The sequence below is a fragment of the Colletes gigas genome, unplaced genomic scaffold (assembly GCF_013123115.1).
Source record: "Colletes gigas isolate AHSC1104 unplaced genomic scaffold, ASM1312311v1 Colletes_gigas_Sc00036, whole genome shotgun sequence".
In the NCBI taxonomy this organism is placed as follows: domain Eukaryota; kingdom Metazoa; phylum Arthropoda; class Insecta; order Hymenoptera; family Colletidae; genus Colletes; species Colletes gigas.
In genome coordinates this window covers 807,334-820,164 of record NW_025106665.1, presented here as the reverse complement: position 1 = coordinate 820,164, position 12,831 = coordinate 807,334, and positions in this window count along the sequence as shown.

The window sequence follows — 12,831 nt, the reverse complement described above, 5'->3', positions numbered from 1 at the left end:
CGATAAAATAGCGTAAATTACTCATGAACATCCCCTGTTTATCCGTTCCGTTATACTTTCGTGTTTTCTCGCTGGTCTCTAGACTCGACTTGTACAAACTCTGACGATGGAATTGCCTCCAGCGAGCGTAATTTCATGGTGTAACAGAGGATAAGAATTTTTAATAAAACCTGGATTCAGGCTGCGGACGGGTTTCCGGGTCATAAAATTCCATGAAAGCCTGTTTGGAATCGAAGCGAGTTCTTTCAATCTCGGCTCAACAGAGCGCAGTATTACAAAAAGAGAAGCAAACACCGCGAGGTGAGTAAATAACATGAGATTGAGTTGCGCAGTCGATCGCGCTCAAGGGCCACGACGCTTTTAAACGCGATGCCGAATTACGTTTATTCGAAGCAAACACACCACGAAGATAGATCGCGCGTTTTGTCGTCCCATTCTGTTAACCAGTCACTGTTGTGCCACCATTATCCCTATCACTGCACAACCTATCCTATCTATCAACAACCGTAAAACATCGTAAACGCGATAAAATACAATAATAGACAATCTGGGGCGACGATTTCTATTAAAATACAAATCTCACGTGACTATGACAATTGAAAGTTCTATTGCTCTTATTACATATTTTCTTGCGTCTAACAAGGGAACATCGCGAACTGATACGCACCGATTTTGATGAAACATTGCATAAACATTCATTAGACCTATCTAAGAAGACAGGTGTAATACGTTCGTGCCTGTTTTGCACTTTGAGAGAGATATCAACCCTTTTATCCCAACAAAAAATGGTTGAAGTAGAAGTTATTTGCAAAAAAAAATGATTTCTTTAACAAAATTTACACGCAGCTTTATAGACCTCAAGAAGAGGTATAACTTCTATTTCACCTGTTATTTTGATATCTTTTCTTGTTTACTACTTATAAGCACGTATGTAGATAGAAAGGGCGGATGGGATAAAAGGGTTGATACCTCCCTCAAAGTGCAAAACAACCACGAACGAATTACACCTGTCTTCTTAGATAGGTTTAATAAATATTTATGCAAAATTTCGTCATAATCGGAGTGTATCTATTAAAATACAAATTTCACGTGACTAGAACAGGCGTATAAGAAATATCGCGACTATGACGATCGAAAGTTGAGAAAGATCCAAGTGTTGAGAAAGGTTACAGTTTTGATGATTTTGAAACCCCAGCCGAGGAGACGAAACATTTACAGAAAAACGGAGGAACAGAAAATGGGGCGCAGTAAAATTGAAATCGAACGGGGCGACGGACGACAGGGTAAATTGCTATCTTGCAGCAGGATTTGATGCTCCAAATACCATTAAAGCGGAATGGAATTTATCGCGTCCCCGTGAAACAGTCGAAAGTTCACGAGTAACCGTCACGGATGCAAGAAGACGAATACGGCGTGTTTTATTGACGTTCATAAAGGACATCCATCCTTCTCGAGAAACCATACGAGACCGAACTGAAACATGCTTTCGGCGATAGTGCAACTACTGTAATTTCGAACGAAAGCACCTATGCGATGGAATCACCTGATATGCTGCGCGCTAATTTCAATAAAACTTCAGAAGTATTGGCCCCATATGTTGGTGCATTCTGAAATTGACGAGGGTAAAGTTTGCATTTTGATAGAAAACAAACAAAATTTGTCGGTTAAGGAGATTTTAAACATTTTAAACATGCTAATGTCATCGATTCATAGGAATTTGAAAGATGTAGATGTTGTGTCAAAGCTCGAAGTTTGGAGTCCACACTGGCTTGCAGAACGAAATTTTCCTGATTGTATTTATTTGCTAAATAAATACAACAGAGTTTCGACCTAAGTATGTATTTAATTAATGTAGTTTTACAAAACGAAAATGCTGTTCTTAGATTGACGCTCCGAAGAAGGAAACGAGACGCTCAGGGGGTGCATTACGAGTGCAATAAAACGAGTGTCCTCCTCAGGTAGTACTGACCTTTGCAGGGGAGAGGACTGCACCAATGGGTACAAATTTTCATTAAAAATACATATACATCAATCTCCATGCTTATTAGTGTATTGGATAAACACTTTATTAAGAATTTCTGTTTCATCACGAATTTTCGTTTGGACGATTTGATAACATTGAAATTTCAGGGCTTAAAGTCATTACTTATCAAAATGGATAATAACTTTTAGAGTTGATTTATATTGATTCGTCCTTATGATATACGCCCAAACGCAAGATTTCCCTTGAGATTCATTTTACTCAAAAATAACAACACGAGGGGAACCGTCGGTTTTCTTATCGGACGACAATTGTCTTACGAACGAATCAATTTCAATAACAGTACGGACTCTCTTCCTGCAATTAAATCGTGACCGTCAGATTTCACGTGTGGGGGTTTGAGTAAGAGCTTTGTTCTCGGTACTGGTTGAACTCAACGTGCCGCTCAAATGGGTTTTTAATTACACAGCTGCCGACCGCTCGAGTCGTCGGTCGCTTAAGCCGAAGAAACATAAAACAGAAGCGGGGGGTGATTCCTCCGTAAGTATACCTAACGTAGATTGATGCAAGAAACGAGGCCAGTACTGTATCTCGAATGGTCTTGGTTGATCCTCGTCGTTAGACCGTCCTGCAATAAAAGGACGGCTTTCGCGTTGTTAAAACGAACGAGAATGTCCGACAATGAAAGAAAGACGTCCAGCAAGAAAAGAAAAGGTCCTGGAGTGGATCCATCCTGCTGGTAACGAGGAAACGGGAAAATTTAATCGCCTATTAGGCAAATTAATGAAAACACCGCGGTGTACAAGGGGAGTGCAAGTCCTTCGGGTCATTGATTCGCTTGAAACCTTCCACGTTTGTAGATTTAGTCATCCGGTTCAAGAAAATGCAGCATTACAGGTGCAATAGTTTTTGAAATATTTATGTAGGATTTAACGTAGAGAATTTATTTGAGGAAAATGAATTGAACATACATACAGGGTGTTCGGCCACCCCTGGGAAAATATTTTAATGGGATATTCTAGACGCCAAAATAAGTTGAAATTAAATAAAACTTTCTTATATTTATTCCATGACGAATGGTTTTCTCGTTATGTTTCGTTTCTTTTCAGACACTGTTGGCTTAACATGTTCTTTTTGCATAGTATTCTTAATAATTTGTAACAAATACACATATATTGGTACAAGAAAGCATAGAAAATAAATTTTATTTACAATTTATTTAAAATTATATGTTTTCACGGGCGAAAAAATAATAGAAAATAATAAATTGAAAGGTGTTTGCTCGTCCCACTGCAGCGCCATCTCAATGGTGATCGCACGGGTTTTCCGGTTCCATGTAGTCATGCTTATTTGAGTTTGTATTTTTTATGCTTTGTATATATAATACATCTGTATTATGCTTGATAACCAAATATATATTGAGTTATGTGTGCAAGTGGAATTATTCAACATCCCAACATAGATTGAAAAAAACTATTAATTATTACAGCCTGAGGACTCGAACCCCGATAATTGGAAATAGCTCGAAATAAATCTTTAGTAAACACAATAATAAAGCTCTGATCGTAAATATTTCAAAAACTATCGCACCTGTAATACCTTCTTGAACCGGATGACTGAATCTACAAAACGTTTCAACTAAATCAAATGACCTTTGTTAGCCGCAACAAAGCAATGCTTTCACGCGGTGGGCAAAATGGTGGGAGAAAACAATCGCGGGATGCACGAAACGAGCGAGGAGGAACAAAAAGGGCAGCCAGCAGCTTTGACCGCCCAACGCCAAGAAGATCGAGTAAACCTTCTTCGCAGCCAAAGTGCTAAAAGACGCGCCACGACGACAGGTGGACGCGGTTTTCTGTTTCCTTGCCCCGGATGTCGTCGGGGTTTGCATCGTCCCCGTCTTTAACATTTATCCGTTCCTGATCAGACACAGATACAGGGACAAGGACCCGGAGGCTTCGGTGTACCAGTCCACCAGGACGCCTGCGCGCTACTTTTATTGATCAAACCGAACCGAACATTCAGTCTGATTCGAACTATCGAATCAGACGGATCCAGCAAATTGAAATGCGATTACCCCAGCAACAATACGCGTCAACCACTGTTTGTCGTTTTTTCCCTGCGTTACCAACCACCCCTACGCTCTTCGTTTCCCTAATGAAGTAGAACAGTCTTCGTCGGAGCTCCCTGTCACCCGAATGTTTCAACATCGGAACACTCTATTCGGCCGTACCATGAGTTCGTCACGTTCAATATTCTGAAATTGACGAGGATCAAATTTGTAATTTAATAGAAAACGCGTGTGTGTTTATGTAATTGTAAACATTATTCTTCGCGTCTGATTATCAACACGTGATCAAAAAAGTTGTTTTTTTATGTATGCAAAATTCCCTTGAAGTCAATCGATATATGTGATTGTAAAACCTATATTTTTTTCTCTTTTGAAAAAAAATATTAAACTCGAATGCAGCAGATATTTACACATATTTCGATTATTATTTTGTGTTTGGAGATCAAGCAAAATGTGTGTTTTAATTTTGATGGTAAAAAGATGGGCAATTTTTGCAATTATATGATACAAAATAGAGGTCGAAATATTATACTATTTGGAAGGTTCAACTTGTATCATTATACTTCTATCATTATTTAGTGACTAAAAGATACCACTAAATTAGACCTACTATAATTAACTAGAAGTTGTAAATTAATCTTTAGTCGATACTTATTAGTTAGTGTTGTACTTAAAAGAGAGTAGTAATGTTTAGTTTATGTTAAATTTGGGTAAAGGTAAAATATAGGAAATGGACATTGCAAACCATTTGGAAATCAATAAACTAATATAACTGATAAACTAATTGTATTTCAACAATTCTGTGTGCAATATTTTTGCAAATTGTATCTCTAATATTAATTCGACTGCACGCTGCACTTTAACCATCGAACCGTACGCAATTTACAACTTAGACACAGAGAATTCAGTTGCGCTTAACATTATTCAAACTATTGTAAACTGGAACAACTCCTCGCGTGCTCAGAATATATTTCACTAAATTACTACTAAAACCCGTTTGCACTACAATGGATAAACTTATCACCGTGTATAGTTACGCGAAATTAGTTATTTTGTTAATATAAATATCGCGCGATACAATGTTTATATAGAAACTGGCTACGGTAAAATTTTTAACAATAAAAATTTCAAGGAACAAATTAAGGATAAACAATTACACGATCGTTACTCGTTAAGTAAAACTAAAAAATTTCAATTACAATTACATATAATTACGGAAAATAATTTTTCCAGAACGATTTGAAATTTTTTTTCTTGTCGATTTTTCTTAAAAATTCGTTTTTTATTATTAGTAATTTTGGTTAACGCTGTACAGAAAAGTTGTTTAATACTTTTTTGTAGGTACCTATGAGCTCTACTTCAGAAAAAAGTTTCATTGAAATATATTCACTATTGTAAGAGTCATGGTCGTTTGAAAATTGGAACATTTTTATGGGGTTTTTCTCATTTTGCGGGGTCAAGGATCAACTTTTCGAATATTTTTGCGAGTTCAGCATATTCTTCGCCTAAATGCGCGCTGTTTGCCTTTAGAAGTTACGACATTTTAAAGATTGGCATGAAATTTGAGGGAAGCATTTCTGGCCTCACATTAAATTTTCGGTAAAGAATTTTTTTCTCGAAAGTGCGTAGGAATTCGGGGGTATGTCTATTCACCAAAAATGCTTCTAATTGACCCCTGCAATTAAATACAATTTTTTTAGTATAATTTGAAACTTTTTAATTTCGTCTAAAAATTTCAGTACCTACTCGAATTTTTTTCTCGAAAGTGGATAGGATTTCAGGGGTATGTGTATTCACCAAAAATGATTGTAGTCGAGCCCCGCAACCAAAAATAATTTTTTCAAGATGATTTGAAATTTTTTAATAACCTTTTAGCGAAGCCTCGGTCAAGAATTTTTCCCAGGGGTGGCCGAATACCCTGTATATGTAGGGGTTGAGACAGCTCTCTAATTATTAGACTTGCGACTATTGTACACTTTTTATTTTATGTTCACCATCGTTATTAATAAATATGATGTTTGATTTGGTAAATAATCGGTTTCCGGAAGTCTGTGGGGGCCCACAGTTACAACCGTTAATTCAATAATTACGAATGGCCGTCGGTCAATTGGTAGTTGCAGACGTTAAAACGAATTTGCTACTATCTACTTGAAGGACGTTGGTTACTGACGCGATTGCACGTAACCACGATGGTTTGGCGTGCAGCTGCATCCATCGGAGAGAAATTCTCACCCGTGTAATCGTCGTTGAAACCGCACCGGTAACCGCACTGTTATAATTATCCGATTCGATCGATGCACAGCCGGAGAAACAGGGATGGCATTGGGGATGCCAAGGGATAATATCGAGACTGCTGAGGAAATTCGAGGTAATGAATCGCGGGATGCCAGGGAGAAATGGAATTTCAAATATTCCACTTCCATCGGGACAAACTATTCGGCAATTTGCGTTGGACGTGGGAGTAAACCTTGGACAACGAAGCCTCGATACGGATCGCCGATAAAACATTACTCGATTAATAGCTAATAAAATTGTTACGAACCCGATTTAGAGGCGTACGGAGGATATCTCGTTTTAAATCCGCCCTCCAATCGAATATCTTCGAAACTACCAATTATAGCGAACAGAAAAATTTGCCATTTACGAAGTGGCCCCTGCGTTACTCCGATCTGAATGTAACAGAAAATTAATTTTATCGCGTGTACCGTACAAAAATAGGGGACAGCATAACAACGTTAAACGTAGAAAACTGATGGAACGAGAAAAAATTCAACAGAATTTGGTGTTTCGCGAATGGAGGAAAGCTCTTTGGACAGCTGAATCGAAATTCTTAGGTGTGACATTTACAGATCCCAATTCAATTTAGAAGTATAAATAGAAATTGTGGAAGTTGCAGTATTTTTGTCAGAAATTAAAAATATTAAATAGTATCAAATAAAAGGTGAAGCCTATGTTTTTGATAAATAAATAAGAAAAATAAATGCAATATTGTTAGAATTGGTCGTTCAGATGATAATAATAATTGGGTCTTTTACTCTGCTTATGAAAAAAATAATTTGTATGAAAATTAAGAGTGATATTTTTACTAAATATTACAGTATGATTTAAATTTGAATTACTTGATTTGAAAGGCTCGAGTCATCGGTGTGGTACCATGAAAAAAATCTTGCTCGACATTTTCTCAGACAGACTGCCTGTAAATCCTATCGATCGGCGATGGTTGAAATTGCAATCATAAACCAGCGATAGAATAACTCGACGTCATCGACTGCGCAGAGTCGGAAGGCTTGTGTCTGATTCGATGGTTTGATATAAAATTTTCAATGGATCGATGATTCAAGGCATCCCAATGGAATTTTGACCCGTTCAAAGAAAAATTAAATGGTTTCCCCTTAATTAAGTTTCATCCATTCAGTTTCTAATTTCAGAAGGCTGACCTCGACAAGTAAATTGATGATTCGTTTGGCCAAAGGCAACTTCCTACTTAATTAAAGTGAAAGTTTAATTCTTCAATTTGACTGGTTTTCGATTAAACTTCAACATCACCCCTTTCAGCCGTAAGATGGCTGCTACAATGGACGAACTTACTACAAGAACGCTACCATTTTGAATAAAAATGGCAAGGATATTGATAACAATGTTAAACAAATGTTAAGAAATAATTAGAAAATTTTTCCGTTTGAACTACTTGTTTCGCAATAAACTAAATTTATCTTCATAATTTTCTTCGATAAAATAAATCGAATACATGTCTTTTAAAAATGTGTCGTTTGCAAATGGAGATAGTCTCCATTCTTAACATTTCTTCCAAATATTATTTTCTCCTTCAATGTGCAGTTTATTTGAACTAAATATCCTTTCGATTGTGAAACCGATCTTAACAAATGAACCTTCGCCATAATCGATTGTAGGTAATATACTATGCTGTAATAACATATTTTCCTTGAAAGACCAACGAACGGAGATTCTACATCTTAATTCTTCCATTCGTCGATACCCCAATTCTGTTGAATCTTTGCTCGTTCCATCAGTTTTCTATGTTTTTTCTGGCTTCCAACCGCCCCTTATCGCGGTAAGTGACACAAGATTCAATTTAACAATTTAGTCGAACAAGTAAATCACACTTTGTACCAATTATCTACTTGATTTATAGCAACGAATCGTGTCAAAGTTTGCACTGTCCAGATACAATACACTCATTACGTAGTGGCGGGGCTCATTAGCGAGCGACTGGCATGCAAAACAAACGAAGAGATAAAATCGTAGAGGAGAATCTCTTTTGTTGGACGCAGCTAGCTGAAATCTCGAGTGGGAACGGTTCGATCGTAAAACAAGAATATCACGCGACGCTGTTCAAACGCGTACAATGCGACGTTAATGATCGCTGTAAAGGGATCCTGTCACCCGTGTTGTTTACCTTGATGATATTTATTTCTACTCCCGGGCGGTGTCAAGTCGTGAATGGGAGCTAAGCAACAGATTGCTTCCCGTAATTCGGTGCGACGGTTTCAGAAAGTCTATCCGCGGATGCCGCGTTCCATTCAAACGGGCAATCGAGTTTACATCCGGTAACTTCCGGTGACGTTCATTAATATGCAATCTCCTCTTTCGCGACGAACGTCTCCTCTGTGGAAAGTATTCGAGTTCACGAACCCCCTCGAAGAATACAGTGACACGCGTCGCCACAACCCTCTCTTATTTTTACAATTTCATAGAACCGAGGACGCGATATTTCCGAAACTTGATGGGAGGGTGATTGTGTCAGGACAGACGAGGTATACGAACAGACCATACATCCAACGTACTTTTTCGCATCATTTTTCTGGGGATCTAGAGCTTGTGGCGTCGCCTCCCATGTTCGCCACTAGAGGGGTCACGCTCTCACAAGCGCTCGACCGACCTCTTGATTGCTATATCTACAATCCTCGACCGACTTCCCAATTTCCCAGTCGTCTAAGACAGGGCCTGTTGAAAAAACCTTACTGATTTACCCCTCCTTTCCTTTTCTGCCCTCCTACGATTCTCACCCAGCAATGGCAGCGCGCCACAAACCCCATTACCATATTTTCGTGTAACTCGTAACGTTACCAACAGGCTACAGAAATTAACGCAACGGAAAGCGAGACAGGAAATGAAATTACAGAAGTTGTTCAACTAACCCCCGTCGTCAACTTTTCTTTAACATTCGTTTTTGATTTTTAATAAATTTGTTTGGTATCCTACGGAAATGTTGTTTAATACTTTTTTGTAGGTATCCATGAACTCTACTTTAGAAATAAATTTCAATCAAATACATTCGCTACTGTAGGAGTTACGGTCGTTTGAAAGTTGGACCATTCTTAAGGTGTACGCAGCTGTTCGCGGATTGCCGTTCTACAGGCGGAACTTCAAACGTTAATAACTTTTTAACGAAGCCTCCATCAACAAATTGGTATTCTTGATTTTCGTCTTATTTCGACCTCCAGAATCTCCCGTTAAAATTTTACCCAGGGTTGGCCGAACACCCTGTATACTTGCATGAACTTCATTCGTTCGATTTGAATTTACGAACATATTTAATTGTACATTATTTAAGCTAGATTTTGTAACTGGGATACAACAAAGCGTAACTGTGAAATTATCAAAAGAATAATTTGAACGGAATGTTAGGCACACAACGTTTCGCCGGGTGTTCATCATCCCGTTTGAAATTGCTTCGTCGTATATGTATACACGGGAGAGTGTAACACTAGCAATAGTAACAATACCATGTTACTATTCGCCCTATTTCGCAATCCGGCTTACATTCAATCCTGAACAGGCAACAAAAAAAAAAAAAGAGAGAGAAGAGAAGAGGGAGAAACCTCGGGGAAAAGTAATCCCACTCGCTCGTCGTATCATCCTTTTATTTGTCCTCTCTCGATTTTATGTATATACATGTACAATGATTTCAGTATCGTCACAGTGTAGCATCTTCTTACATGCTACCTAATACCTTTAAAGCCGCGTGTACATTCAACGAACAAACGAAAGCGAGTTTTCGTGCCGGCGAACGCCTATGCAAAACCAGAGGGGATACACCAGCAACATGCAGCCGGATCTCTTCCGCCATTTACGTCCGAGAACATTTAGAGGCACCCACGCTTTTCAATTTATTTTACGCAAACGCCTTTGCAATACTAAAACAACAGACTGACGTTTCTCTCGATCGAAATCCACCGGAGCGTTGCTTTTCTCCGTTGCGTTCGAGATTTCCATTCTCGATACCAGTTAACGTTTCGGACCAATCGAAAATTATTACGCAACCTCCTGCACCTCTATAAATTTCAAAGAACGCGTTGTTCGACAAAATTATGTATAAAAAAAGTTGCACGATTTGAAGGGATATGTAATTTGTTTTTTTTATAGGCGAAGGCGTTTCGGTGAATTTTGTTGTTTTTGATTTAAATATTATATTTTTTATACCAAAATATGGAAGAACATCAAATTCTGAGTAGAAAAGCGTTGAGCTGTATTAGACCTAAACCTATTGACTAATGTGTAATTTGAATTTATTTTTTGACAATTTTCAATGTTCATTTATGGAAAATGTTAATTCTCAAAAAACTACAGATTGCACTTAGTATGCAACAATATACAAAATACTTACAGTGAGATACAAATTTTTATATTTAGGGGTTCAGACAACCCTCTACAAAGATCCCATTTCATCAATTCTATTAATTAAAGTATGAATTTGCATGAAGATCTGCAGTCTAATGATAAAGTTGAATCTCTAATTTGTTACTAAAGTGAAATTACTCGTTAGTTATTAGGTCTGGAACTAATACAGATCAATACTTTCTCACTCAAAATTTTTTGGTATAAAAAGTATAATATTCCATTTAAAAAGCAAATTCTCGAAACGCCTTCACCTATAAAACAGACATATGCATAACATAGTGTACCCCTTCAAACCATGCAACTTTTCTATATAAAATTGTTGTTGAGCAACGCATACTTTAAAAGTTATAGAGGTGTACAAGTTGCATAGGCCACCTTGCATAGAGTGACAAACGGACTCTTATTTCCAAGTACTTTGTACGAAACGGGACTAGATTAGGGATAGAAATCCACAGTAATAGTGATATTTACTTGGCCGCGACTCAACAGCCCGAGTGAAATCCTGGCCGAATGCCCGACGCTGACACTGAACTTTACGTTTCGATGCATTTGTTCGTTGAGAATGCACGCGACTTTCGCTTTCTACTTACCGAATTCGTTTCGATAAAAGCGCGTTTACATTTAACGAACGAACGGGAACTCCCACGGATGAGAATTCGAATATAGCGCGACAGTCTCCGTCCATTCTTAATACCAAACGCTGATGAAAGTAAGAGTTTTCATAGCAAAGAAACTAAATTAAACTTGACCTTTCGTTTTCTAGAATTCCATTAGGAGAATCTGTCATTTTACAGAAATTTGGAAACTCCTATATCAACCTTTTATTTGAAGAAAAGTGCGGTTGTCCGCCATCTTTTTCTTCTCAATTTACTTTGTTTCAAGTTTATTCATTTCTGATTGACAGTCGGGACATTATACGAATATTAGACAGCTGATCACCGAACAGTAAAAGCTGTTTGCTATCGTTCGGTAAACGTTAACGCACCTTAACCCTTTGGCTATTGCCCTTTTGAAATGAAAAGCGCTCACGATGTACGGAAAACTTGCGACACAAACAACGCTCCGTTATAAATAAAATTTTAATCTGAATTCCATCCAGGGGCAATCTCCACACTATACATAGTCTACTGTCATTTATATTTAGCTTAAATTTAAAATAAACATTTGCAACCACTCGTCGTATGTACGCTCTTCGTAGCCAAAGGGTTAAGAAGAAATGGAGTCATTCTACCGGCGAGAAGTTTGAGCACTTCCGAATGCGAACACGCGCCATGAATTGCGCTTCTCGTAAACCGTTAAACGCGTTATCTGTTCGATCGGTTTTCTCGATTTGCTCGTTCGAGTCCCATTTCCTTCCATAGCGAACGGAACCGCGGCGCGCCGCACCTAATCTACGAATTAGAACTGCTCTGTCACGCGGATCCTCCGATCGGTTCCCCATCGATCCAAACACCGCGCACCCGATATCCTCGATCGTTCGCTGTCGATTATCAACGACCCCTCGAATGGGGGAGTTCGAACAAGATGTCCGTAGAAACCGATAACATCGGGACAGTCCGTACATCGAAGATCCTTTCGAGCTTCGTTCGATCAACGAACAGCCAGGTACACATTGGAAACCGCGGCCAATTAAATTCCCAAACTTTCGGGAATTTTTAACGTGGTTCTCTGCACCGAACCGTTGGAAATTTTCATATATTTTTGAAAGTTTGCACCCTATCTCGATGATGGTTTATTAACATTAAATGGAACAATTTTTCCGTAGATAAATGAAACTATGGAACAGGTTGTGACAATATTTACTACAGAGATTGAAAGGAACAGTAAAACCGGTTTGGTTTGATTTGTGTTAAGGATAAAACTTAAGTCCGTTTCTAAATATCACTCATGAAACAGCTCACTTTGAGTTTCCACGAATAAAAAATTGTTGAAAATAACGCCTTTTTCAACGTAAAATCTTTTAAATTTTATATTAGAACTTGTAGTATTCGTTTAAGAAAATTTCAGTGTGGTATTTTTATAAAAAAATATTTATCGATTGGAACTTTTTTAGAAACTGTTCCCATGAAATGGATATTTCAAAATATGTGTAATAAGAGTTTTATAGAAACTTTTATTATACAAATGTTTGTTACGT